Here is a 26,523-nt window from a genome sequence, read left to right as displayed (position 1 = left end):
TTGTCTGCCTTACAGTGTTGCCAGATCTATAAACAAAAAGCCCAAAATCAACAAATCTAAATTTGTATTCTGTTTTAAAATTTGGACAAATAATGCTTTACTTAGAATGACCTACAACTTACTTACTTAATTTAAAAGCGACCTTCAATGATGCTTATCTTAACTGGATCTGGCAACCCTGTTTACAAAAATACGATTTGACAACATGCCTAAATTTTAGGATGTAGAAACTATCTTTTGTCTTTGTTTTCTTTATGAAAAAAATATTTTTAATTTTTTTGGGGGGTAAAATACGAGCGACATCCTCCTGACAGTTTTTGTGAGCCTCACGCTGGTAGTCATTAATTCAAATTTTTTGCGCTGGCGGGGCTGTAAATGGCTGCGAAACTCATCATCGTCCCAAAAGCTTCCTCGCGTCGTTCTTATTCAAGACTCGAGACAGGTAAGACAGAAATTTCAATTGCTGTTGAAACCATAAGTCACTCAGCGGGGAGTGTATTCTGTCTTCGGCTGAACACGGGTCTTGGAGGAAAGGTCGACAAAAGGCAGCGCGCGTAAGAGAAACGACGCCTGCGGACTCTAAACGTCGCTTTGTGTGTGCTTCATTGTTCCGTTGAGCAATGTTGTAATAAATCAACGTCGAGAGAAGCCTCCTGAGCTCTCCATATTGCGGAGGATGTCTGACATTGCATTTGTATGTGTGTGTGCGTGTGTGTTTTGTAGGAGTGCGTGTGCGACGTGCCGTACGGAGGAAAAGTTACTTCTCATTGCTGAGGCTTCCGGCTGCAGACGATGAACAAAGATGAGCATCTCTGGGACTTTTCCCAGTGGGCTGGTCCACCAGATTTGCATAGTAAGTAAATATTACACATTTTTAAATGGAATAAAATTGTCAAGCTGTCCCAAATACGCCTCTGTGATCGTTCCTGGAGACGGTGACGTGGGTGACCTCAGACACACAGAGACTGTTTTATTTTCTCAATATTTTCTGTACTGTTTTGTTTTTATATTGTTCTTTTTATGTTTCATTGATTTATTCTGGTGCTATCTGTTTGCATATCAATCCGAGTCTAGCTTGTAAGAAGCGTGTTAGGTTAGCGGCTCCATACAGTACAGGTGAAGTTATTAAAGTTCAATTGTTTTAAAGGTCAATGTTTTTATTGATTTTTTTCATGCTGTTAAACAAAATAAGAAAAACCTGTAATCTTTGAAATGTCTATACTGTATGCAAAGACCTTTTTACCAAGACACTTTAATGCACGCAGATGTTTCACATTTTGTAACATTACAATTATGAGTGTTCAAAATATTCCCACAAGAAATAAAAATCACAGGTTTCTTATAGACATCAGTGAGATTAAAATACGGGATGAGTTGATTTTTTTGCTAAAGTCTCAACTGCGTCTCAGATATTTCTCCTGAGAAAACGAGTCAGAAACACACAAATGTCTTTATCATTAGACAGAGGTTTCAATGCTCAGATTTGTCAAGTCTACAAGCAAAAGTCAACATTATTGAAGATCTCAATATGAACTCAAACATTTCTCATCAAATTGACCAAATCCAGATGATTTGACCTCTACAATCTACATTTATTTTACACCTCTGTACTCTTCATGAGTTTCAACAAATGTTGGATTTACTTTAACTTCTCATAAGCAATTTTAGGAGAACCATCTGAGACTGGAGCTATGAAAGAGCAACATCTGAGCAGCACCATTTTGCTCTGGTATCGCTTGTTTTTGAGGAAAATCCTCATGAATAAATGGTGAATATTCAACAGCCAGGAACTCGAACTGTGTCTGTTTCGGCCGCAGACACAAACATTTTGTGTATTATATCTTCAGTGTGCAGCTACAGGGGCTGATAGCAGCTGAACTCATTGTGTATCCACAACAATACATTCTTCAGAGCAGAATAGTACACGCGAGATGATCTGTATAACGGTACAGCTTATTGTGCCAAGAGGATGTTGCTCTCATTAGCACTTCAATCCACATAATCTGAGGCTCACACCGGAGCTGTCTGTGTACCGCTCGACTCGAAAATAACAACCGGGTTCCTAACAGCGTATTTCCAACGCACCCGAGGAAAAAGACGTTGAGCCCGACAGGCTTCAAACGCCATCCATCAGTCACCGCCGCACGCTTGTTCACGCCTGCTCCCTGACGCCTCAAACTTCCGTCATCGTGCCACGACTGTCAGCTACCTGTGGGGGAACGGCGAGACGAGGCGACGGGGACGAGCGGAGCAGAATCCGACGGTCAATCAATCATGCGCGAGAGTTGGCAGAGTTGATCCGGACTCCACTCGTTTAAAAAACCATTAGTGTTCAGTGGTGGATTGCTTGTCAGATGGGAGTGTAATTGATGTGAATGAGCAGGTGATTAGCGCATCGGCCATACATCATCCCATCTTGCTTCTGTCTCAGCACCATGTGGCCAAGCCACCAATCAGCAGGCAGGACGGCAGGACATCAAGATTGTGGCATGGGGTCATTAAGGTCGGGGGAGATAAGAGGACATGCGCACTCACACGTTCTAGTTTTTTGTATTTGTGTAGGTGGAAAGAGGCATTCCCAAAGAAGAATGTTGCTCTTAGCAGGAGATGTGATGGAGTTCTCCGTTGTGTTTCATTTGAAAACCAACTTGCTTAAAAAATGCTTTGGGGAAATAAAACCAGAAACAAATGAGAGTGTAATTGTTGAAACACATGAAGAGTATGGAGGTGTAAAATGAATGTAGATTGTAGATGAAAAAAGGTACATTTGCTGAGAAATGTTTGAGTTCATATTGAGATCTTTAATAATGTTGACTTTTGTTTGCAGACGAGACAAATCTGAGCTCCGTTTTGACACACAGTTGACATCTCTTCTGAAACTCTAATGACAGACACATTTGTGAAACTCTTTTTCTCAGGAAAAATATCTGAGATGCAAGAGACTGATCTTGTCTGAAAATGGACTGGCATTGTTTATATTTGTTTTCCAAAAAATCTAGCTTATTTATTATGATGTCATTGATTCTTCCTCGTTCACCATTGATCAATCAGTGATACCTTCGGAAGGGCATCCAGTGCTGACTGAATCTTGTTTCGAGCCTCACCCAATTATTTTTCCCACAATGCACTGCGTAGCCAAGAGGTTACTCTCAATTAATGCCATTTTATTTGTGGATATTCATTGGTCGTTTTGGCACACGTTCATAAATGTGAAAATATGCTGTTTTCACACCTACAGTCATCGACTTTATTACATAATTTTGTCCTCCATTTGACATAATCTGTACTGAATGACATGAAAGTTCATGTTTAGCAATTGTTGTTCATCTTTAACTATAACTTTATTACGCCTTAGACTAAACGATAAATGCTCTCTCATTTCGTCTGGCATGCGTCTGGTTAATAATAAATATGTAATAATAATAAAACTTAAATGATGTATGCATATAAAACTTGAAAATTTAAATGTATTAATAATATGTACATCTCATTCTACCATGTTCATATCAGATAACGTCAAACTCACCATCTCAATGACATCATAGTTGAGTTTCAGAGGTTATAGTTTTACCAAAAATTCATCGTTTACTCAGTCATGTCATTCCAAACCTGGGCCGGTTGCATTTGACTAGTCTTAGAAGTTAGTCATCTCATTTTTTTCTTCAAGACTGGTCATACCTTCTCTAAATCAGTTACACAAAAAGGTAAATTGGGCTAGTTGAAATATTAAAAGTAAGACTGATTAGTCCTAACTGATTGCTAGTCAGTGAGACTAGTCAGACTAGCAGAACACAAAAAAGGTATTCTGAAAGATGTTGGTAATCAAACAACATTGAACCCCATTGACTTCCATTGTATGAACACAAAACCACTGAGACATTTCTCAAAATATCTTCTTTTGTGTTCAGCTGAAGAAAGTCTGATGTACAGGTTTCGAATGACACGAAGAGTGAATAAACGACGACGACAGAATTGTTTTTTTGGGTGAACTATCCCTTACAAGTTCATGCTCAATACAGCATCAGTATTCCAGCGTGAGGGCTTCTTTTCTCAGATGTCGTGTTTGTTTTGCCTGTTAGTTCATTCGGCATTATTTTGCCTCATTAGAGCTTGCGAGCTGATGTCGGATGAACCACACAAACATGTGGTGGATTTCTGCAGAGCCAGCAAACTTCTCAGTCATGAGTCACAGTAAACATTATCTCTCCTGCTCTTGATGAATTAATAGCAGCAAGTATGAATAATAATTAAATGTTAATGTCCAAAGGGTCATTAGAAAGCTGTGGATGGGCTTTAATTATAATGTGTAAACAATGTGAATCGCAAATGACCTCTTGCAATGTAAAGTGTTCGTGTTTAATGAAAAGCTGTTTACTCATTATATAGACCAGACGCTTTAAAACGAAGTGTGAAATGTAGATTGTAGACGTAAAATAATCATATATTAATTATATTAACATATATTAACGTATAATAATAATAATTTTTTGGGGGGGTAAATTTGATGTGGAATGTTTGAGTTCATATTGACAACTCGATAATATTGAGTTTTGATTGCAGACTTGTCAACAATGTGTCAAACTGAGCTCAGATTTGTCATCTCTTCTGAAACTCTAATGATAGAGACATTTGTCAGATCTCTGACTCTTTTACTCAGGAGAAATATCTGACACACAGACGAGACTTAAACAAAAGTTTACATTTGCCCTCCGTTAAATAAACAAATGTCGAGATTACATTTAGATCAGACATTAGTTCACTCAAAAATGAAAACATCATTTACTCTTATTATATAAATTTCTTTGTTCTGTTGGACACACAGAAAGATATTTGTAAGAATGTCAGCAATTTTCAGTTCTGTGACATCGTCCACTACCATAGTAGGAAAACAATTTTGTATATTTTTTTGTTCCGTTGAACACAAAGTGAGATATTTTGAAGAATTTATGAACACAAACAGTTCTGGGGCACCTTTGACTACCGTTTAATTTGGCAGTCAATGATGTGACAGAATTCAAAAATTGCTAACATTCTTCCAAATATCTTTTATATTTATACAGGTATGAAATGACGTGAGGGTGAGCAAATGGTGACAGAATATTAATTTTTGGGTGAACTATCACTTTAATATCTCTGCGAGGTCAGAAACTAAATTCTGTTGTTTCTGCATGTATTAGCTCCTCCTCTGTTGAGGCTCCAAGTAAAAATGAACATTACCTGTTCTTATTCTGTAGAGTTGAGGGTGTATATTTAGAGGGAACTCTGTCTTGACTGGCCGCTCTCATTATATCGCAGTAAGACAACCACACACGCACACGCACACACACACACACACACACCACACACACACACACACACACACACACACACACACACACACACACACACACACACACACACACACACACACACACACACACACACACACAGACCTCATTTATGATGAGATACAACACAGTACATTGAGAAATATCTTCTATTTTATATGCTGTGCTTAGCCAAATCCCAGAGCCCTGCAGAGAGCGATGCCACATGCGTGAGCCATCTATCATGAATACATGAATTCACAGTGAAATGCATCACACACTCGTTCTGTTTGTTCTTTTCTCTCATTAGAGGCTTTGCTAAGGCATCACTTTTACTATTGATCATACTCACGGTTAGAACTTTGTAGAACTAATCGCTAAGTTTAGGTGTTAAACTCTTGCGCGTAACTCATCCAGCGTTTGCTCTGTGGACATGAATGATGCCTCAAATTATGCGGCTTGTTAAGGATAGCCGTAAGTTACATGGTTTGTGTCAACATGAAATGTCTGTCCTTTATTATTCCTAGATTGCACAACGTGTAGAGGTTTTGACTTTTTGAGATGGATTTAGTGGACATTTGTAGGCCTAAAATTTTTTTAGGATTGTGGATTTATGGTCTGAACCAGGGCCCGTATTAACGAAACATCTTAAGGCTAAAAGTAGCTCCTAACTTTGGAGAAACTCTTAAAAACAATGGGCGTGTCAGTCCTAATATTAGGATTTCAAAAGAGTATTTCGCAAATATCTCCTAAATCTGTGAAATGGAGTAGAGAAGAGGACTCCTTAGTCACTAAGACCAACTTGCAACAATCCCAAAATAGCTGTAACACCGGCAGTCTGCCTTGAAACATAAACATTTTAGAAAGATTTCATGAAATCATGAAAAAAAGACCTTCCACGAGGAAAAGCTGTTTACTTTCGGTTTTAAGGTAAGAAACGACGTTCAAATGTCACGAACATTCAATTTGGTTTAATCATTTGTAAATATGTCTTATAAAAGTTAATATGTTACCTACATTTTTATGTATCCCTTGCATCAAAAACAACTAAAAAACAAACGGTTTAATTGATATTAATTGGAATGCAAAATAAAAAACATTAATTTTGAAAATAAAAAAACGGAGCTATCTGTTTTTGTAAATGAACTCTTGACTTGTTTAATAAGTAACGTAGTGTATTTTTTATTATTTTATCATCTTAATTTGAATATGGCAAAAATTATATTTTATTTGAATACGAGTACATTTTTATTTTAAGATCTTAATTTATATCTTAATTTAAAGATTATAATATTTCTATGAATCGAGATTATAGAGCTATTGAGAGAGCGAGAGTTGTGTCAACTCCGTGGAATCCAATGGAACAGTTTTTCACAGCAATTGCGGTTCATGGAGCCTCTCAATAGTTACCGGAAGTTACTAGTAATGCATGGAAATGCGGCTAAACAGACCAATTGAGGTGAACTTGTAAAGACGTAAGTCATTTAATGAATAAAAAAATGAAAGAAATAAAGCATTTAAAGAGAAAACATTACTTCCTGGAACTATCTGAGAGCTCCATGAATCACGTGACACGTGAAAATTTTGAACTTCCGTTGTCGCAACTCTCTCTCTCTCTCAACGGCTCTGAATAAACTGACAGAGACCCATCCTCTATCAGCCAATCACTGTAGTCAGTAAGCTTGCTGACATCATCCATTGCAACGAGGTCAACCCCGCCCTTTCTCATAGCTTAAGATTTATTTTTGCCCTTCTTTCCAGCGTTGTGAATAGGTTTTAAGAGGAAACTCTTAACTAAAAACTTTTACAGCTGTTTAGGAGAGCTCTTAGCGGTAAATTAGAATGTTTTGTGAATACGTGCCCTGATGTACAGCAAAACTGTGTATCCTTGATCTTCTCCTAGAAACTTGGGGTAGACAGTTAACACGCTAAAAACTGCTCACGACACCTTAGCAAAAAGCCATAGAAACCACTTAGCAACACCCTGGCAACCACCCACCTATTGTCTGACAGATTTTACATGGGTTAACCACCACTTGCATTGTCTTCCAAAAAAAAAAAAAATCAAACTCCCTACTGTTGCCTTCCATCTCTTCTCCGCCTTTCGTCTTTCCTCGATCTCTCTCCCACACAAATACACACACTAAGTGTTACAGCGTCCAAGCATGAACATCGCACAACGTCTAACTCTCTATTTTCTCTTCATTGTTTGACTTTGAGAACTAAATAGCATCACTTTCGGCTGTTCCCTGAATGCGTCTGTTTATTTCCAGAGCGCTACCCTGTTATTACGCTCCCAATTTGGCATCGGCAGAGCAGGAAACTTAAAGGCCTCGTGTGATGGACTTTATTCCCTGAGTCATTAAACAACAGTATGTCGTGACAGAATTTGGATTGATTGTGAAATTGCAGCAAAAGCCTCTCTCGTTCTCTCTCTCTCGATGGGAAATGTTTCCAGAGCGCAGGACTTTCTCAGCCGAGCTTACATAATGGATTCTGGATTTTTTATTTATTTGATGACAACACAATATCAACCAAGCTTTGGGTTTATTTCGTTGTATTTATCTTTGATGTAAAGAAATGTTTCGCGGGCTTCCAGAGGAATTGTGTTGATTGCACGTTTTTAGTGTTTTTGCTTTATCACGGGCTCAAGAGAAAGACAAATAGATTTACTGTATGAGAAACACATCTCACAATAGATCTCACGGGGAGAAAGAATAATTGTAAAAAAAGGTGAAACATACTGCTTTAACGTTTTCTAAAGCTAGCGTACCTAAAAACGGACGTTTTGATTCAGCAAAACAACATCTGATGGGAATCTCACATTAACACTGTTTGTCTTTATCACACAAATTCACCTTTTACATCAGACAAAAGTCTTAAGATAGCTTATAACTGACAAGGAATAATAAGAATGGAGATTTATTTACAGTCCTGCACTATTAAAAATAGAAGTTCCTTCTCAAGGTGTATCATGGCATAAAGAACCTTCACATTCAGTATACGTTAAAAATACTGGGTTACTTTTTAACCCATCATTGGGTCAAAAATGTGCAAATCCAACCTTTAGGTTATAAATTAACCCATGCTAAGTTGTTTTAACCCATTATTTGGTCTAATATAAACATTTTCTAGGTATTTTAACCCATAGGTTGAGTTTGTCTATTTTTGACCCAACACTGGGTTGAAAATAACTGAGCATTATTAGAGTGTATAAAGTGTATGTATATGTATTAGGGGTGTAACGGTACGTGTATTCGTACCGAACCGTCATGGGTAATATTCCACATATAGTCATCATTCCTATGCACTACTCCCTTCGAAGGGTAGAGCCCTTGGAGTTTAGACTTTGGAGTGAACAGGACATTTGGGTGCCATTATGTAGACGTTTGGAATGCACTTGGCAAAGGGAGCAACGTAATTTCCTCATTATCTTCAGCTGGCATGTTCCCGTGACAACGAAGCATTGTGTCCGTCAGTAGATGTTGCTAGGAAGGGAAAATTTTCCCCCGTGACAGCTCGTGACGGTTCGGTACCAATACGCGTACTGTTACACCCCTAATATGTATACTGTATAATATTTTAGTGAACATTTTTTCAGATTATTATAAAATGAGAAATAAATGGTCCCTTGACGACGTTAGTCTTTGGGGGACAAAAAATGGTTCTTTAAACGCCTTACGATTCCGTAGAAGAACCCTTTTTTGTTTACCCAAAAGACTTGTATTTAAAAGTTCTTAAAAGACCCGTTTATTTCTTACCCATTTATAATCTTAAGAACCTTTTTCCACTTTAAAGAGCTGTGAAAAGATGTTAAAGGAACCATACAGACCTAGAAATGGTTTTATAGTATCGCTGTTAAGAAACACAAAACAAAATGGGAGCAGATTTATCAACAAAGAATTCATGAACTTAAAAAATAAATAAATAAATAAATAACTGGCTTCTGTCTCACCACATATTTATAATCAAAAACTCTTACCATGCAGACTAAAGGAGTTCTGTCTGTTTTTTTAATGATGGCATTGGCTCGGTCACATTACATGTCACGAGGTCCGCTCTGCTAAATGATGTGAAACACGTTATACTCCCATCAAATCTGCCCTCTCTGATTCACTTGCGTGCGTAATATGAAGTTGTCTGAACTTCAAATAGAACGAAATGCACGGCTTCCGTCTCACGCCTCATAAACGTGTAAAGAATGACTGGATGTGTGTAAATTCACCCCACACCGTCTTTGGCAGCAGGAAGCCGTGTCTTTTGTGTCTGATGAGTGAGGCAGGTGCTCATTTCCTGCTCGGGAGGAAGTCACTGTGATTGGATATCATTAAATAAACCTCTGTGGGTTTAACCGCCCACACCGGCACACGGGCTGCTTCCCACCAGCTTCTTTTTGTCTTTGAATGTGCAAGCTCTGGGATTCTGGAGTCTGTGCAGTGTACGACACTCCCTTTACTGGATGGGTATTAATTATAGTGCTGTGATGAGCTACCTGCTGGAGACAGAACATTATTACATAATCTCCTGCTGCAGTGCCTCGCTGCTTTATCTGTGGAGCTTGTTGTTTTATGTAATCCTGTTTCTATGTAACAATCCAAACATAGCCAAAACCTGTTGTATAATGGAATCTTAGTGTACTGCCCACTTTGTAGCATCCTGCAAAGTACACTCTTAAGAAACACTGGGTTCTAACATGCATGGTTTTGTCCATATTTTATCTAACCATGAGTTAAAACAACCCAGCATTCTTACAGCGTTTATGCTGTACGCCGACCATATTATTTTATATACAGTCACGAAAAAATAAAGAAACAGCTCCAGTTTTGCCTTTTTTGAACATGTACTGTAAAAACATTAGTAATTGGTTAAACATGAATATGTTCTTGCTTTATTCAGGATCTACAAACATTGCATCTTTTTTGTTATTTTTGCCAATGCCAAGTGGAATTTTTTCTGCAAATAAATGCAATTAAAAATCATATTTTAGCCAACCTTGAGTCAAAACAACTCTGCATTTTTAGGGGGATGTATAGATGTATAGTATTTGTATGTAAACACTCATCCAGAAGTTATAATTAAAGGGGTCATATGATACGGCTAAAATGAATATTTTCGTTTGTTTTAGATGTAATGTAATGTGTATACACGATTTAAGGTTCATAAACGCTGTATTTTCCACATACCGTGCATGTTTGTATCTCCTCTTTGCTCCGCCTCTCTGAAACGCGCAGATTTTTTACGAAGCTCATGGCTCTGAAAAGCGAGGTGTGCTCTGATTGGCCAGTTAACCAGTGCGTAGTGATTGGTGGAATACTGCAAGCGTGTGACGGAAATGTAACGCCTCTTACCATATTTGGAACATCAGGTTCCTCTTCAATTGTACTGACAGGTACGCCCACCTTACTTGTGTATACATTTGGGCGGTCTTAGTCAAACCAGACCACCAACTGACGTAGATTTGTGGGGGTGTGGTTACACGAGGTGTTTCAGGCAGGTCTGGGTGAGCATTCGCTTTTACATAGAATGCATCTTTTGTTCTCACACTTTCATTTTTGCAAATTTACGTGTCTAATACACGCATGGACAACTTATAACACACCAAAGACACAGAAAAACACGTATTCATGCCATATGACCCCATTAAATCTTAGATACAAGTGTTTTAGATTTTGATTAGGTTATAAATGTTTGCTTTCCAAGTTGATCTATAGGCATATGCCGATTACTTTTTTTATATGGAGGTGCAGAAAAAAATGAGAGACCTGCAGTTTTGCTTTTAAGTGTAATTTTGTTTGGTAGTGAATGACATTTGACAACATTTCTCCCAATTTCCAAATAAAAATGTGTTTGCGATTTAGGAGAAATGTCATCAGTAGTTCTCAGAATGAAACAAAATTGTAATTTTAATTTAATACACACTTACAAATAGTATTTTGGAGTAGTCTCTTATTTTTTTGTGGAAGTATAAATATATTGTGAAATTAATTGTATTTTATTTACCGATTAATATCCATGTTTCAGTTTAGAATGTTTTTTGTGCAATTTTGCGTAGGATATATTAATCTTTAACAAGTATTTATGGTATAATGAATCATAAAAAATCTATAGCGTTTACTAAATGTATAGTAATACATTTTAGTATACTCTAATCACAGTGTAAAATAATTACTATAGGATTCTGTAGCATTACATAGTAAATTAAAGGCGCAGTTCTTGAAAATCAGCGGCCACTAGCGTTGTATTATAGTTTTGCAACGAATCTCCCTTACGAAGTACGACGGTGGCCGCAACAGTAAAACAAGATGTCGTCTACTGAGACAGCGGATAGCAGTGATACAAGCAACGATGTTTCTTTACAAAGGTGAGGCAATATATTAACGTAATTAATCATTTAACATGTATTCTATTGCGAAAGTTACTGTTACAATTCTATAATTAGATATATTTCTTGCGTGCTATCTAGTACACGCTGAGAGTAGTGAAGTAACTAAAGTTAGCTAATCGTAAATAGCAACGCTGTTCAAAGCGTTTGATCTGACAGCGACATAGGCAGTTAGGTGTAAGTTAGTAGACGTTTGTCTCCCCCTTTGTAAAGTCAGGAACAACCGGAGTACGTACCGCAGGGACGGAAAAACATTATTATTCAGAGGTTATATGGCCATTTGTATAAAATGCTAACGTTATGTTTCAACAAAGCAGTTGTTTGGTAAACATTGAAATAGTGGAAAATGTTGAATTATCTTACCAGTCTAGCAGAATGCAAGCAACTTCGGCGTCGCCTTGAAAACATTTGTCTTTCAACAATCAACAGTGCCTTCCATCTGGTAATAGATACACCGATGTTTATCCTGGATTTCTGCCGCCGTTTGTCTCTAATTCGTCTGGCAGCATCACGTTTGCGCTTCTTTGACGACGGAGATTCACGCTCTGTCGGCTCTTGTGCACAATACGCATGGTCCTCCATTTTATCAAAACTTCTAAGACAGAACAATCAATTGCTTCAGCTAGACGACGACTACTCCTCCTTCTCTCCGTACTACGACTTACTACTTTGTTCGTCTTCAACTCAGTGATGACGCAAGCGTCTAAAAAAACACACGAAAAAGACCAACATATACGAAACGCGCTCTGTAGAGCTGTTTGTCCGTTAGAGCTTACTGTACAAATCATTCTAAGGTAATAAAAACATAACTTTTCATTACGTAAGGTTTTTATACACATCTAAAGACACAGTTTTGTTTGTTATATTGAATTTCTGTTAATAGATCATACAAAACATCCCGCACTGTACCTTTAATATGCTGTTGTAAATAATAATTGTGCCTTTATTATAGTAAGGTTCAAAACATTATAGTATCTTTGAATTTTAGTAGTAAATACTAAACTGGCAAAATGTGCAGTATATAACCAGCAACATAATAAGGCCATGTGACCACAATGTAGCACAGTGCTGTTAAAATGTTTGATGCATCATACTGCACTAGATCCTACCAACAATTTTTTAGATACATGCAGCCAGGGGCGTAATTTCCACTGGGGACAGGGGGGACATGTCCCCCTCACTTTTCAAAATCCCGTTCGTGTCCCCCTCACTTTCGAATTTGTTTGCAATGATTTTTCAACCACACGCCGTCATCGTCACGGAGAAGTACTAGGACCAAGCAGGGCACAGAGAGTCTGCCCGTGTCGATGCGCACGTTGCGTACGCACTATACAAATAGATCACTGAATAGTTGTTTTTAATCACATGGTTTTGATTTGAATTTAATAGAAATTTGTTTTTACGTGGTCGTTGTTTTGGTAGGCTATGTTAAGCGGTTTCCTTATAATGGACTTCTATGGGGAAGAAATGCGTAACGCGTCATTTATTACTTTTTCATTTAATAATTACTGGTTCTTTTAACAGCAGTTAGTGTTTATGACAAGGCTTGACCGAAACGTGGGCTTCCCTGGTCGTTGTTTAGGTACATTAAACCTCGTTAAGCATTTTAGAAAGTCATCAGGCTCGTCTCCTTCCGACTGCAGATTCAGGTTTACAAGCCATGCTTTCCTCCGTTTCTCAGTCAATACTCGCATTGTCCCCCTTCATGAACATCAGCTTTTGCTACACAATATAAACACCTTTTGGTTTCATGGTTTAATCAATTTAAACAATCAAAAACAACGCAAAACATAGGTATTTTGAACATAGGTATTTTGAACATAGGTATTTTGAACATTTTCCCCCATTTTGTGTCCCCCCCACTTCAAGTTACATTTCCATTTCCAACACGGCCATGGTCAACTTGGGTGCAGTGCATTATGGGATACAGTTAATGCAGTGTCCTCCGGTTGTATATTGACATTGTCAAATGTTCTTCTGCAGGTCATTTGGGTGTCTTTTACATATATACAGAAACCAGCATTCCACAAAGAATACCGTGACTAGTATGCATGCTTGCATACTATTCTGAACATAACCACTACACAAATATTCTGCACGTCGACGTGGCCCTTTAAGAGAAGCACAGAATGCTTCACAGGTGAACTCTTGCATTACTCAAATACACTGTTGCAGACGTCACTCATCCATACATCCATCGCTCTTCCAGGCACATCTTCCCTGCATCATAATGCATAGCTTCATCATCTCGTTCTGTATTCAATCGTCTCCTCCTGAGCCACAGAGCTTTTAGATATTCATTAGTCTTCATTATACAAAAACACAAAGAGTGCAAAGAATTAACGAATGATCCCAGCGCACCTGCGCGGCTGCTGACGTCGCAGGACCTGCGTTTGAATAAGAGAGAAAGAAAGGGTTAGGAGGAGAGAGACAGCGTTCAGGGGATGGATGAGGTTCTCGTGTCCGCAGACGGTAAACGTGAGTGGACTGTGTCATTTCTCAAGGAGAGAGATTGAGTTGGGAATGGAGATACAGTATGATGAGACACATGAGACACTTCATTTAGGTGAAATCTCTTTCACAAAAAATCACGCAATTGTGTGGAAATGCAATTCAGTAACGTGGCCGTGACTGGTTAGTAAATGTGTCCTTGTTTTTCAACAGCAATTAGTTGGACAAACAGATATAAGTCAGAGGGTGCAATGAGAAGGCAAACCTCCTTGAAATGACCGCTAAGTAGATGTTTCTTCAGTACATTATTTTTGTTTCATTACCAACAAAACCTAAGTAGTGTTTCTTTCCAGCAATGCCCTTCAAGAGTATAAAAATACCAAATAAAAATTGCACTAAATGTAAAAATAACTACCTTCAATATTTTTTCTTTTAAATAAACTGTTTTTTTTGCGTTACTAAACCTGATGGCGAATAAAGTGATTGTAAATTGTTTGTAGACAAATCATCATCTTTGTTGTCTTGCCGATCTAAAAAAATGACATTTGTTTTAGAAAAAAAAGAACAAAACAAAAAAATATCTGGTTGTTGTTATTGTGTCCAATTATGCAATGCTGGATAATTTTAACCCATGGTTGGGTCCCAATAATCGGGTTTGTCCATGTTTGACCCAATTATGGGTTAAAACTACCCAGGTTTTTTAGAATGTGTTTTTTCTCGTTGTTATATTGCAGGTAATCCAAAATGTATGATACTCTTAATGTCTGGTTTGAAATATATTTTTGGAGATTTTTCTCTTTCACTGTTCAAACAGAAAGATGCTGACTGCCAAGAGAAGAGGTGATAATGGTTATTTTGATCATATCTTGACATGTATAATCACAGACTTTGTTTGGCTCGTTTATTACAAAACCATATGCAATTTTAAAGCAAGTTTGGGGAATTTTGTCTGTAGGTGTTGGGAAGAGTAAGAAAACTTTCCCCCATATATTTTGATTTCAGCAGAAGTTTCCGTCATGCATCCGTCTCTGCTGCAGTTTTAATGAGAAGCAGAAGGTGCAGAATATCAATCTTGAGATGTGACATCTGTATAGATTCATATGCAGAGAAATCACATCTGTGATGTACAGAAGCATCACTGTAGTATAGTTTGTATGTCACCTGACAGCCATACGTCAACTATCTGGCCAGAACAAGAGTTTTTGAATCCAACTGTGATAACAAATGTATGTTTGTGCTGAATTTGTACTGGAGGAAACCGAGTAGTATTTCTAATCTCATGACAGCAGAAATGTTAGATATTAGTAAGAGGAGTTTGGCTGTGTAACATTAATATTGAACATGTGCAGTCGTCGTACGTACAAAATGTGTGCTAGGTGTTCAATTAGTGGATGATAAAGTGACCTTCAGATGTTTGTGTCATTGCACTAAAAAGTGTTTTTATTCAGTGTGGCGTTGTGTTACGTCTTCTGTTCTGACACTCAGGCACGCAACGGCGCGTGAAATCGAGCTTGTGTGGCTAGAAGTCACTAAACACTCATTTCAGCTTGTTTTCCACAGCTCAGAGAAGGAATTGAATAAAAGCTTTCATTAAGTCTGTTCAATGATGGACACCCATTATGTAAACATGATTGGACTTGACTGAAGAATTCCCTGGATGAAGTGCACTGCATGTTAAACAGACGGGCTTGAAACTTGTCAAACTCTCATTGTGTTTTCGAGGAGCATTAATGTTTCTGCTTTGTCTTGATGTTGGCACAAGATCAGCGGTGATTTTACAGAGCTGTTGAACCCTTAGCCCAGATGCATTGTGGGTATCTGCACTGGTGAGCTCAAAGTTACACCGTGTCCACACCGGATGCGACCGGCGTGATGCGATGCGACACGACACACGGCTTGTTCTAATGGGATTGTGCCGTTGCCGTGCCGCATCCAGTGTAGACAAAATTTAAAATGATGATGGGTTCTACTGCATTCTATTGTCTTTTGTCGTGTCTCATCGCGTCACGTCCGGTTTAGACACGGTGTAAGTCTCTGCTGTGCTGTTTCATATGTGTGCATTTGCAGTGTTGGGTATAACTAGTTACTAAGTAATTAGTTACTGTAATTTAATTACTTTTCACTTGAACAAGTAAAGTAAGGGATTACTCGTATTTTTTTCTGTAATTTAATAACAGTTACTTTTGATGTAATTAAACTAAATACTTTGTGTAATATGTGTGTGTGCAATAATGAAATTAACATCAAAATTCAAAGTCTAACTTTAAAATCTGTGCTTTAATGTATAATTCTCACATTTGTAATACTTTGGCCAGTAAATAAGAGTACTCTATGTAGTTTTATATTATTTATTTGAATGAATTAAAAGAGCCGTTTCATGTCTATCCTTGAATCACTTAACTAATCAAGGTTGATGTAGGATATAGAAAGTCATTAGTAATAAGTAACTAAATACTTTTTGGAGAGAGTAATTTGTACAGTAATCTAATTACACTATTGAATATGTAATTAGTAACTAGTAATTAATTACTTTTTCAGAGTAACTTACCCAACACTGTGCATTTGGTAAACACAAGTTGTTTCTTATTCGAACTTGGAATATTGATTAAATTAATGTTTAGTTATTATTATTGATAACTTTTTAGGATTAAACTTCAATAAATGCATCAATTATTGCCTCTTTATGTCTTCATTTATTTATTTAATTCATTTATTTAATTTGTGTACATGTATATGCTCTTAAACAAATAGAAAAATGTGTAAATGTCAAAATAAGGAGTAGAATTTAAATATAAAATTCCCATTTCTTTAAATAAGAAACATTGATTTTTTTTCAAAAAGTGATATAGTATTGTTTAAGTGAGTATTTTCATGCATATTTCGTTCTCAAGGTATTCTTAATATAGCCTGGATTTACAGACATTTGAGTTTAATGATACAGAGATGATGTGTATATAATTTAATCCATCACTACACACAAGCTATCAGTCAGGAGGTTGATTATAAATCATTTATCCTTCATAAGTACAGACAAATTATCATCTTGCTGTCTCCTGTCTGAAAAAACCCCACAGCTTCACATCATATCGCTAATGTGGAGATAAACAGTGATGTGCATTGTGACCCGTGAGTGAGTCTGAAGATAAAAGTGTTGAATCTACCCATGATTGAAAAACATCCTCGTGAGATATAAATCACTCTTACTACAGTTGTCAGGTTTGGACACACTGACAGTCAAGAAAAAATTGAATCTGTTTTCTAATTTATTTATGTCAATTTGGCACACCTCCAGTCTCAGCACATCATTTCATTTCTCCGTGGCAACTCTCTGATTTATTTCAATTACAAGCTGGCTGTTTTGGGATGGGCATCAAAAAGTGCCCTCTTCTGGTTTGCACCGGCTGTAGTGCAAGTTCATTGAGACTCTCAGGTCAGATTGTGTCTTGTTAGATGAAGTGCATGGACAGCAGAGATCTCTGAATGTAAGAGTAATGACTGCTGCTGATTGGTCTCTATCACTGAGGCTTTACATGGACATCTAGAAGGCGTAAAGATTTCTTGTTTCACTTTCTGACTAATGAGTTTTGCTGAAGGGAATAAAATAGACAGCTCGCTCTGGAATGAGAAATGGAACACAATAAGAAAGGCTTCAATGTACAGGTTTAAAACAAAAGCCATTAAAATAATTCATATAGAGTATTTGTGTGTATAAATATATACAAAGTACAATAAAAAAATTAAATAGAAAATGGTATTGGTCAAATTCATATTTAGTTTTTGCTTTATATAAACAGTCACTGAAAAAAACAAGAGTTTTTGTCTTCAACCATCATTTCTGCATGTATTCCAGCGTGAAACAGTTCTGTTCAGTTCTGTTGAGTTGAGTTCTGTTGAGTTGAGTTGAGTTCTGTTGAGTTGAGTTGAGTTCTGTTGAGTTGAGTTGAGTTCTGTTGAGTTTTGTTGAGTTGAGTTCTGTTGAGTTGAGTTCTGTTGAGTTGAGTTCTGTTGAGTTGAGTTCTGTTGAGTTGAGTTCTGTTGAGTTGAGTTCTGTTGAGTTTTGTTGAGTTGAGTTGAGTTCTGTTGAGTTGAGTTGAGTTCTGTTGAGTTGAGTTCTGTTGAGTTCTGTTGAGTTTTGTTGAGTTGAGTTCTGTTGAGTTTTGTTGAGTTGAGTTCTGTTGAGTTGAGTTCTGTTGAGTTGAGTTCTGTTGAGTTGAGTTGAGTTCTGTTGAGTTGAGTTGAGTTCTGTTGAGTTCTGTTGAGTTGAGTTGAGTTCTGTTGAGTTGAGTTCTGTCGAGTTCTGTTGAGTTGAGTTCTGTTGAGACGAGTTCTGTTGAGTTGAGTTCTGTCGAGTTTTGTTGAGTTGAGTTGAGTTCTGTTGAGTTGAGTTCTGTTGAGTTGAGTTGAGTTCTGTTGAGTTGAGTTGAATGAAATGCAAGGAATGACATAAAGTAACCCAAAAGCAATGTGAGAAACTGAGAGACTGCAATGACGAATATAGTTGTGAAAAAAATCGGACTTATTTCATCATATATTCAATTTTGACCAGTTTTCCTGTTTTAATTTTTGGCAAATAAAACATATTTTCATTTGTCACTAATTCACAGAATAAAACAAAAATGATTTAACATATTTTATTTAAATACATAAATAGTAAATTCAGAGAAACGGAAAATAATTTTGGAGTGGTCTCTTAATTTTTTTGTGTGTATGTACAGTGCACATATTTTATATACCCAAAACAAAAAGCAAATATATGAAGACTTCATATGCAAAACCTCTAAGTGCCATCTGCCATTTTTTTTTTTAAATGATTATTTTGATCAGCCTCTGATGTTTATATTACAAGTATGAATCACTGAACCTAAACATAGGATCGTGATAAAAACGCTTATTTTAGAAGAACATTTCAAACGGCACCTAAAGGCCTTTCATCTGAACTCTTCATATATGAATTTGCTCCTCATGAGGGGTTTGTTAGCGTGCTGACCTATAAGAGGTGGTTCCCTTTTATACTCTCAATACCATCATTTGTCAATCTTCAAATTTCATTGCATTTTTGTATTGAGAAAACTCAGGCTATATGTTAAATACTGTAAACCGTCCAACACAAGTGTTTGCGTTTGTTCAGCCAGACAGTATCCGCACATCAAACTGTGTTTCTCTGAGTGACTCTGCAGTCGAGTCTGTTGAGAACAAACTCGAAATGTTTGTGTGTGTAATTTTGCTTCAGTACTCACCAAGCCATCGAGGACGACTTTGGAAGGAAAGCGTGTGGCTGCGGGGTAGATCACTGGCCCTGTGGGGGACTGAATGCCCCAGAAATCTCTCTCCTGCCGAGCAGAAGACCACGTGTGTGGATCTCTAGAGAACACGGCAATCACTCTCAATCCCCCCCGTTCTGTGTCTGTGAGGTGCGACAAACTTTATAAACGCTGATGGGGAAGGACAAATATCAGAATGTAAGTCTCTTTAACGCGATGTTGCTTTTGGATCTGTTATTTGTAAAATGGAAGGTTAAATGTCTGGTGCTTTCCCCTTTTAAACACTGAGATTTTAATATTTTTAAACTCTCATACAGATGCTGGAAAAAAACACGAGAACTCTGGAAATGCAAATCAGTTTATTGATTTTAGAGAAAAATCTCTAAGCAATGAACATTTCTGTCTGCCAGGAGCGGACAGTAGTTTACTGCAAGAAAGAAAAATTGTAATATTAAATTTAATAGTAAAATTGATTTAATATCTCAGTTATTTCTCCCAGACATCATTGAGATTAATTGGAGAACAAATTCAAACTTTTGCTTAAACCTCATCTGCATCTCGTCCAAATGAGGTCAGATTTGTCAAATCTGCAATCATCTGCTCATCTGTTTCTCTTGTATCATTGCAGCGATTGACTGACAAGTAAATGTTCATGAACACACTTTCTGTGATAGATGTTTTCTTTTGCTTTGTTCCTGTCGTTGTCACGTCACCTGCGTACGACTCAAAGGTTCATCAGTGTTATGTAAACTGACAGAGATAGATGACATCCCTCACAACACTAACCGAGGTGCTTTGGCATAATCCATCAAAATTAAGTTTGTACTTCCCATTTTAAATGGACCAAAGAGGTCTTTTGCATCCGGTCGAATCTGAGGTCCGCAGAACGTACAGCTCGTGTTTCTGACATTACGTTTACTAATTTGATTAATAAACTGTTGCAGTCATGTGATCAGTCCCGTGCTCCGGCATGCTCGAGAAAACACATTACTCCGGAAACGGTCCGCTGTCGAGAATTTAAGTACATTAGATCAGGGCTGGACTAGGACAAAAAAAAAGGCCTGGACCTTTTGGCCAAGAGCGGCCCTCTGTCTGTTCTGTCCGGCCGCGATCGGGTTGTGTTTTGCGTTCCGGGGGTTCCCTTCCATTCTGCCCACCGGGAAAAGTCCCTATACGCCAGGTAAAATAATCTTGATTTGGGTACATTTTTGATGAGAAATGTTTGAGTTTACATTGAGATCTTAAATAAAATTGACTTTTGATTTTAGACTTGAAAAATCTGAGCTCAGTTTGACACATTGTTGACATCTCTTCTGAAACGCTGACAGAGACATTTGCGAGATTTCTGACACACATTTTCTTTTTCTCGGAAGAAATATCTGACACACAGATGAGACTTAAGTAAACTTTTGCATTTGTTATCCATTTAAGCTCATAGATGTTTGAGTTTGATTGCTGACCTTAGTGTCTTGGCAAATCTAAGCATTTCATATTTTCTAAAACTGGAGACACATGTGAGATTCATTGTGTCTCATGAGAGAAATCAAGAGGCTTACGTCTCCATTCGATCTCTTTCACACTGCTCTCCAGGTGAAATATTTTAAAGATTTATATTTGTCTCTCCTATGGGCAGAGTGTTGGACAATAAAGGCTATAAAGTAAAGAAATAAAAAAGTTTGTGTGTCTGCGAGTCTGGAAGGGAATAAAGCGATAAACTCCTCCCCAGGTTTTTAATCAGGAGGTTTGTTATGGCAGATGGCCTTTGCTTTGACTGTGTCCCTGCCCACCCACACGCTAGCACAACCATTATTCTTAGCCGTGTTCCACACACCCCTCGGCCCACACAAAACTCCCAGAGATCCACAGCACGCTGACCAGAAACAGTTATGCTGGAGAAAAGCAGGCGAACGATGCTCCTTACAAGCTCAAATGTGCTCGAATAAAAGAGTTAGTTCATCGCAAAATTTAAATTCTTGATGTTGTGCCAAACCCACATGACTATCTCCATCTTTGGAACGTAAATTAGATAAAATTATGCTGGACACCTAAAGCATACATTGACCACAGGATGTCAACCTCAACAAAGAATGTTAAAAGTATTCGGTCATTATTTATTCAACCTACAGGTGACTCTTGCTTTTGTGCAACGCAGAAGATATTTTGAGATTGTTCATTCAATGGAAGTCAATGGGGTCCAGTGTTGTTTGGTTACCAACGTTCTACAAAATATCTTCTTTTGTGTTCGGCAGAAGAAAGTCATACAGGTTGGAATGACATGAGGCTTACCAATTTTAAAACCACAGTTTTACTACAAATACAATTTAAACTGTAGTTACTGTAGTAAAACCAATGGTTAATGTGTGGTTACCATGGGTTAATGTACTAACTTACTAATGCTGGGTTATTTTCAACCCATGATTGGGTCAAAAATGAGCATTTTCTGGGTTAATGCCAACCATTAGAACAGGTAAAATATTAGGTTTGGTTAATTCTAATTCCAATAACTCCAATAAATGTAATGCACAGTATACTGTATATATTGTAATGTCTGTACTGTACAGTCATTCAGCTGACAGGCGTGAAATGTGGTGCAGTATACAATATACTATGTACTATGATACCATTCCAGAGGAAACAGAGGAAAATCAAGGTTATCACATTAAAAAAAATTGTTTGACTTTTTCTAAATACATGTTGAAATGTGACTGTTGTGTTGCTTAAAAGTGAATCTGAACTTGTTTTCTTCGCATTGAGGTCTGAAAAAATACAGAGCATCTTTTCCGTTATTTTCACTTGTTTCTCCCGTTTTCATTTGCTGCAAAAAATGTGAATAGAACAAAAAATATTTGAAATTTGCGAGAAATATTGTTAGTAGTTCACAGAATGAAACAACAATTGTAATTTTGCCTAAACAAATAGTACATTCTGAAAAACTGAAATGGTGCTTTGAAATGGTCTCTTAATGTTTTTCTGCGGCTGTATGTTGTCCTTCAGTTGCTACAGTAATATACTGTTTTTCAAGTTGAAGTTACAGCGAAAATCAGACATTCTGGATAGATGGTTACAGCAGCCTCCGGTGGGACGGAGACACAGAGGATGACTTGAAATAGCAGACAGAGAGAGAGAAACTCTTTTAATTCATATTGTATGTATGGACAGCACTGGAGATCTGAGGAGGTGTCCAGACACTTGCATGAGACACTGCGAAGCGAAAGAACATGTCCTAGGATTCTGCACGGTAGTATGTGAACGTTAAAAATAAATGTACAATTTAGACCCAACAAACTTTTGGAAGAAGTAAAATAACTTTCTGGTGTTTTAGTGCTTCCCGGCCGGAAGATTCTACAGTGGACCCAACAGAGCACCAAACCTATTTATTTTGTAGTATGGGTCATTTCAACTTTTTTATCGTTTTGCTCGTGGTTTTTGAGGACAGGGCACAACCGGTCCGAGCTTTAACCAAGTGACAGATTAGTGTGCACTGAAATACTATAGAGTTTGGTTGCACAAATAAAACCCCAAAGCTCTGAACTAACAGTCCAAAACCACTACCTTAATAACCCACAGTAACAATCTGAGGATTTACAGTCCCTATCATGTGTGATTATGAACAATACTCATCTCCATAAAACCATAGAGCCAATTTAAGAACTTAATAACCCTACACGATTTAAAATGAATATTTGCTGAACCAAAGATGTTTATTTGTAAATTACATTTGGATCGGTAATGTTTTGGGTTGCTAGTGTCTTATAGAAAAGAACAATCACAATTAAGATTCTTTATGTAATGTAAACAACAGATTTTTATGAGACTAACATGTCTGCATTAACATCAATCAAATATTGCATATTCCTCAAGATAACTTTCTCAACATTATCTCAATATAAACTCAAACATTTCCCCATCAAATTCTCTCCAGACCAAATTTTTTAGCTGTATAATGAATGGCTCAAGTAAAACGTGTTGTTCGTGACACGCTTGTGCATTCATAGATTGAACAGACATACACTTATACTGTAGCTGTTTCTCAAGGCTAAGACATTTACCCTTGTGAAATGACATAATGGACGCCTACCACCTGTCCACAAAGCCCACGACACACACCGATGCAGTTCCCACTGAAACGACACACACAGGAAAACCAGCTATTCTCTTACTAAAAGAGAAAAGTCTGCAGAGATGCAAGTCAACAAACTTTCACTATTGACACCTGACAGACATGGTAATGAAGAAACCGACTCGACTTCATCAAAACAAGTGTTATTGTGACAAGCCTCCGTCAGTCTCTATTAATTCCTCATGTTCCTTTAATTTGAGAGGTTTCTTATCGATTCTGTAACTACACAAATCTGCTGCCAAAAAGCATTTCTCCCCGTTGACGGCCAAAGATGCGTTTTTAGGTTCATTTTATAGAAAGTCATGGGCTTGATCGATATAATATAAAGCCTTAATGCACATTTTGTTGCTCAGACGTTGCTCTTTCTTAGAATATTTGTTTGAAGTATCACTTAGTATCTATAGTAGAAATAAAAATAAATTGAATGTTGAAATCCAAGAGGAGGAGGTGTAAAATGTTGGATGTAACTAGTTACTAAGTAATTAGTCACTGTAATTTAATTACTTTTCCCTTTAAAAAGTAAAGTAAGGGATTACTCTTATTTTTTCTGTAATTAAATTATAGTTACTTTGGATGTAATTGAACTAAATACTGTGTAATGTATACAATAACGGAATTGACATTCAAGATCACAGTCTAACTTTAAAATGCACGCATTAAAGCCACAATATGGAATATTTGGACCGCTAGATGGCGCACTTTCGAAACAACAACGAAAGGCGAAGCTAAATGACGTTATGTAGGAGAGTGGAATTATGGGACATGTTGTTTTCACCATCCAGAGGCGTATGGAGTACGCCCATCATGTTCACGGACGAGGTAATGAATTAATTTAATTTTATGTCATGTAATGAATTAGCTTGCAAGAAACGTGGACTGTAATGCTACGTTAGCCCGCGACTGATATTGGACTTTGTCCACTGATTTGGTAGCATAATGCTACACAGTTTTACCTATACAGTCGTCGTTTAAAAAGTAAATTTGAACGAACCCACACCATTTACAAGTAACGTTACTGGCTACATATTTTGTGCGACATATACCGTATTTCATAGGGTAACTGCATTCATAACTATTCAAATAATCTGTGCGTGAGTATTTCGTGTACAATAAAAGTGCACCTGTCTATTAAAACACATGCGAGAGCGGACTCTCTGTCGAGTCTAAGTTGGTCGCGAAGCTCTCTCCATTTAGAAAACGCCACGCCGATATCAATCCTTGTTTTATTTCTTCGTTTGTCCATAAGCCTACTTGCCTCGTTTGGCCTACGTTTACACTTTTTTGGGGGTTCCTTTACTCGCCAAAGAGTAATCGTGATCCATAATAACAGAACAACAGATGCTGCGTCCCAGATGCTGTATAACCACTTCCGCATTTGCGTGTTGCCGTAGTTTCTACAACCGGAAACTGAGGGTAGTGCGGAGCAGCTGATATTAAGTCACTGATATGCGACAAATACAAGGGAGACAAGGGACGGGCCATTATTTTAAATAGGAATTTCTCTGGATTTGCACATTCTTGGGAATATTTGGGATAATGTAAGTACACAACTGCATGAAATGTGGTCTTCTTTATATCATAGGAGGAAAGCGCATATGTATTTATTTATTGTTAAGGCACTTTTAGGTAAGCTGCCCTCCTATATTTCAAATCTTTTAGTCTCTTACACAAATAGTTACTATACTAGATCTCAGTCATGCATTCGTTCTCTCAGAATTTGGAAAATGTGCTTTCTCCTTTTATGCCTCCCGGGCTTGGAATGTTCTGCAAAGTATTAGAGTCTCTGCCATCTCTGGGTACTTTTAAATGTCTTCCTATAATCTGTTTTAAAAGAGTCTTGAACGTGTTTTGCTTGATCTTACCTTTATTAACTGTCTTGTATTATAATTGATTGTGGATGTAACTTTATGTGCGGCCATCTTGACCAGGTCTCCCTGGAAGAAGAGACTGTAAAGTCTCAATGGGATTTTCCTGGCTAAATAAAGGATAAATAAAACAAAACAATAAAACACTGTGCAAGTGATTTTGGGATATTTCATAACAAAATTCTTCCATATTGTGGCTTTAATGTATCTTTCCCACATCTGTAATACTTAAGTCACTTTATAAGAGTACTTTATGAATATATTATTTATATGAATGAATTATGGGGCTTCATGTCTATCCTTCAATCACTTAAGTAATCAAGGTTGATATAGGATGTAGAAAGTAATTAGTAATAAGTAATTCAATACTTTTTGGAGAGAGTAATTTGTACAGTAATCTGATTACACTATTCATTTGTAATTAGTAACTAGTAATGAATTACTTTTTAAGAGTAATTTACACAAATTAATATAGATTATACAGGTCAAATAATCTGGATTTGGGTCAATTTGATGAGAAATGTGAGTTCATATTGAGATCTTCAATAATATTGACTTTTGACTGCAGACTTGACAAATCTGAGCTCAATTTGACACATTCTTGACATCTCTTCTCAAACTCTAATGACAGAGACACTTTGTGAGATTTCTGACTCTTTTTGTCTCCTGATGAGACAAAAATGAGATTTAAGCAAAAGTTTCCATTTGATCTTCATACAGTCCTACCGATGTCTGGAAGAAATCATTGAGATTTTAAAGAGATCTCATTCGTGTTTTATAGGCTGCTCTGTTAGTCATTTAAAATAAACTCCTTAATCTCAAATCCGCAAAAATTTCACTGGACATGAGAGTCTGACGCATGTGTCGTCCTGTGGCCATAAATGAGTCTGTTTTCTCCTCTGTGGGATCTCTGGATAAATCTTTACCACCCTCTGGTTTATTCGTGGTAATAGTTGGATATTCTCCAGTGTAATCCCTCGCCCTGCAGTCGCTTCACCCGTGGGATCTGAATTACGCAGCGTCAGGGCTGCCGGAGAAACATTAGATTAATTGTGATGCTCAAGAAAGTGGGACGGGTGCATATTTCATGAACTCAGTGAGGAACATCTCGCGGCCCTCGTTCTTCCTGAGCTCCTCT

General features: G+C 37.4%; 1 long non-coding RNA gene across 2 annotated transcripts in view; it reads left to right on the top strand.

Moving 5' to 3' along the window:
• The first annotated feature begins 365 nt into the window (after window positions 1-365).
• Window positions 366-26,523, top strand: part of LOC130568652 (uncharacterized) — a 54,093-nt gene continuing 27,935 nt past the window's right edge. For both annotated transcript variants that reach the window (XR_008964719.1, XR_008964718.1), the window contains exons 1-2: window positions 366-442; window positions 724-853. This is a non-coding gene — a long non-coding RNA (uncharacterized LOC130568652). The remainder of the gene's footprint in view (window positions 443-723; window positions 854-26,523) is intronic.

This window comes from Triplophysa rosa, linkage group LG17 (assembly GCF_024868665.1).
Source record: "Triplophysa rosa linkage group LG17, Trosa_1v2, whole genome shotgun sequence".
NCBI lineage: Eukaryota > Metazoa > Chordata > Actinopteri > Cypriniformes > Nemacheilidae > Triplophysa > Triplophysa rosa.
This window is presented reverse-complemented; position numbering and strand designations above follow the sequence as displayed.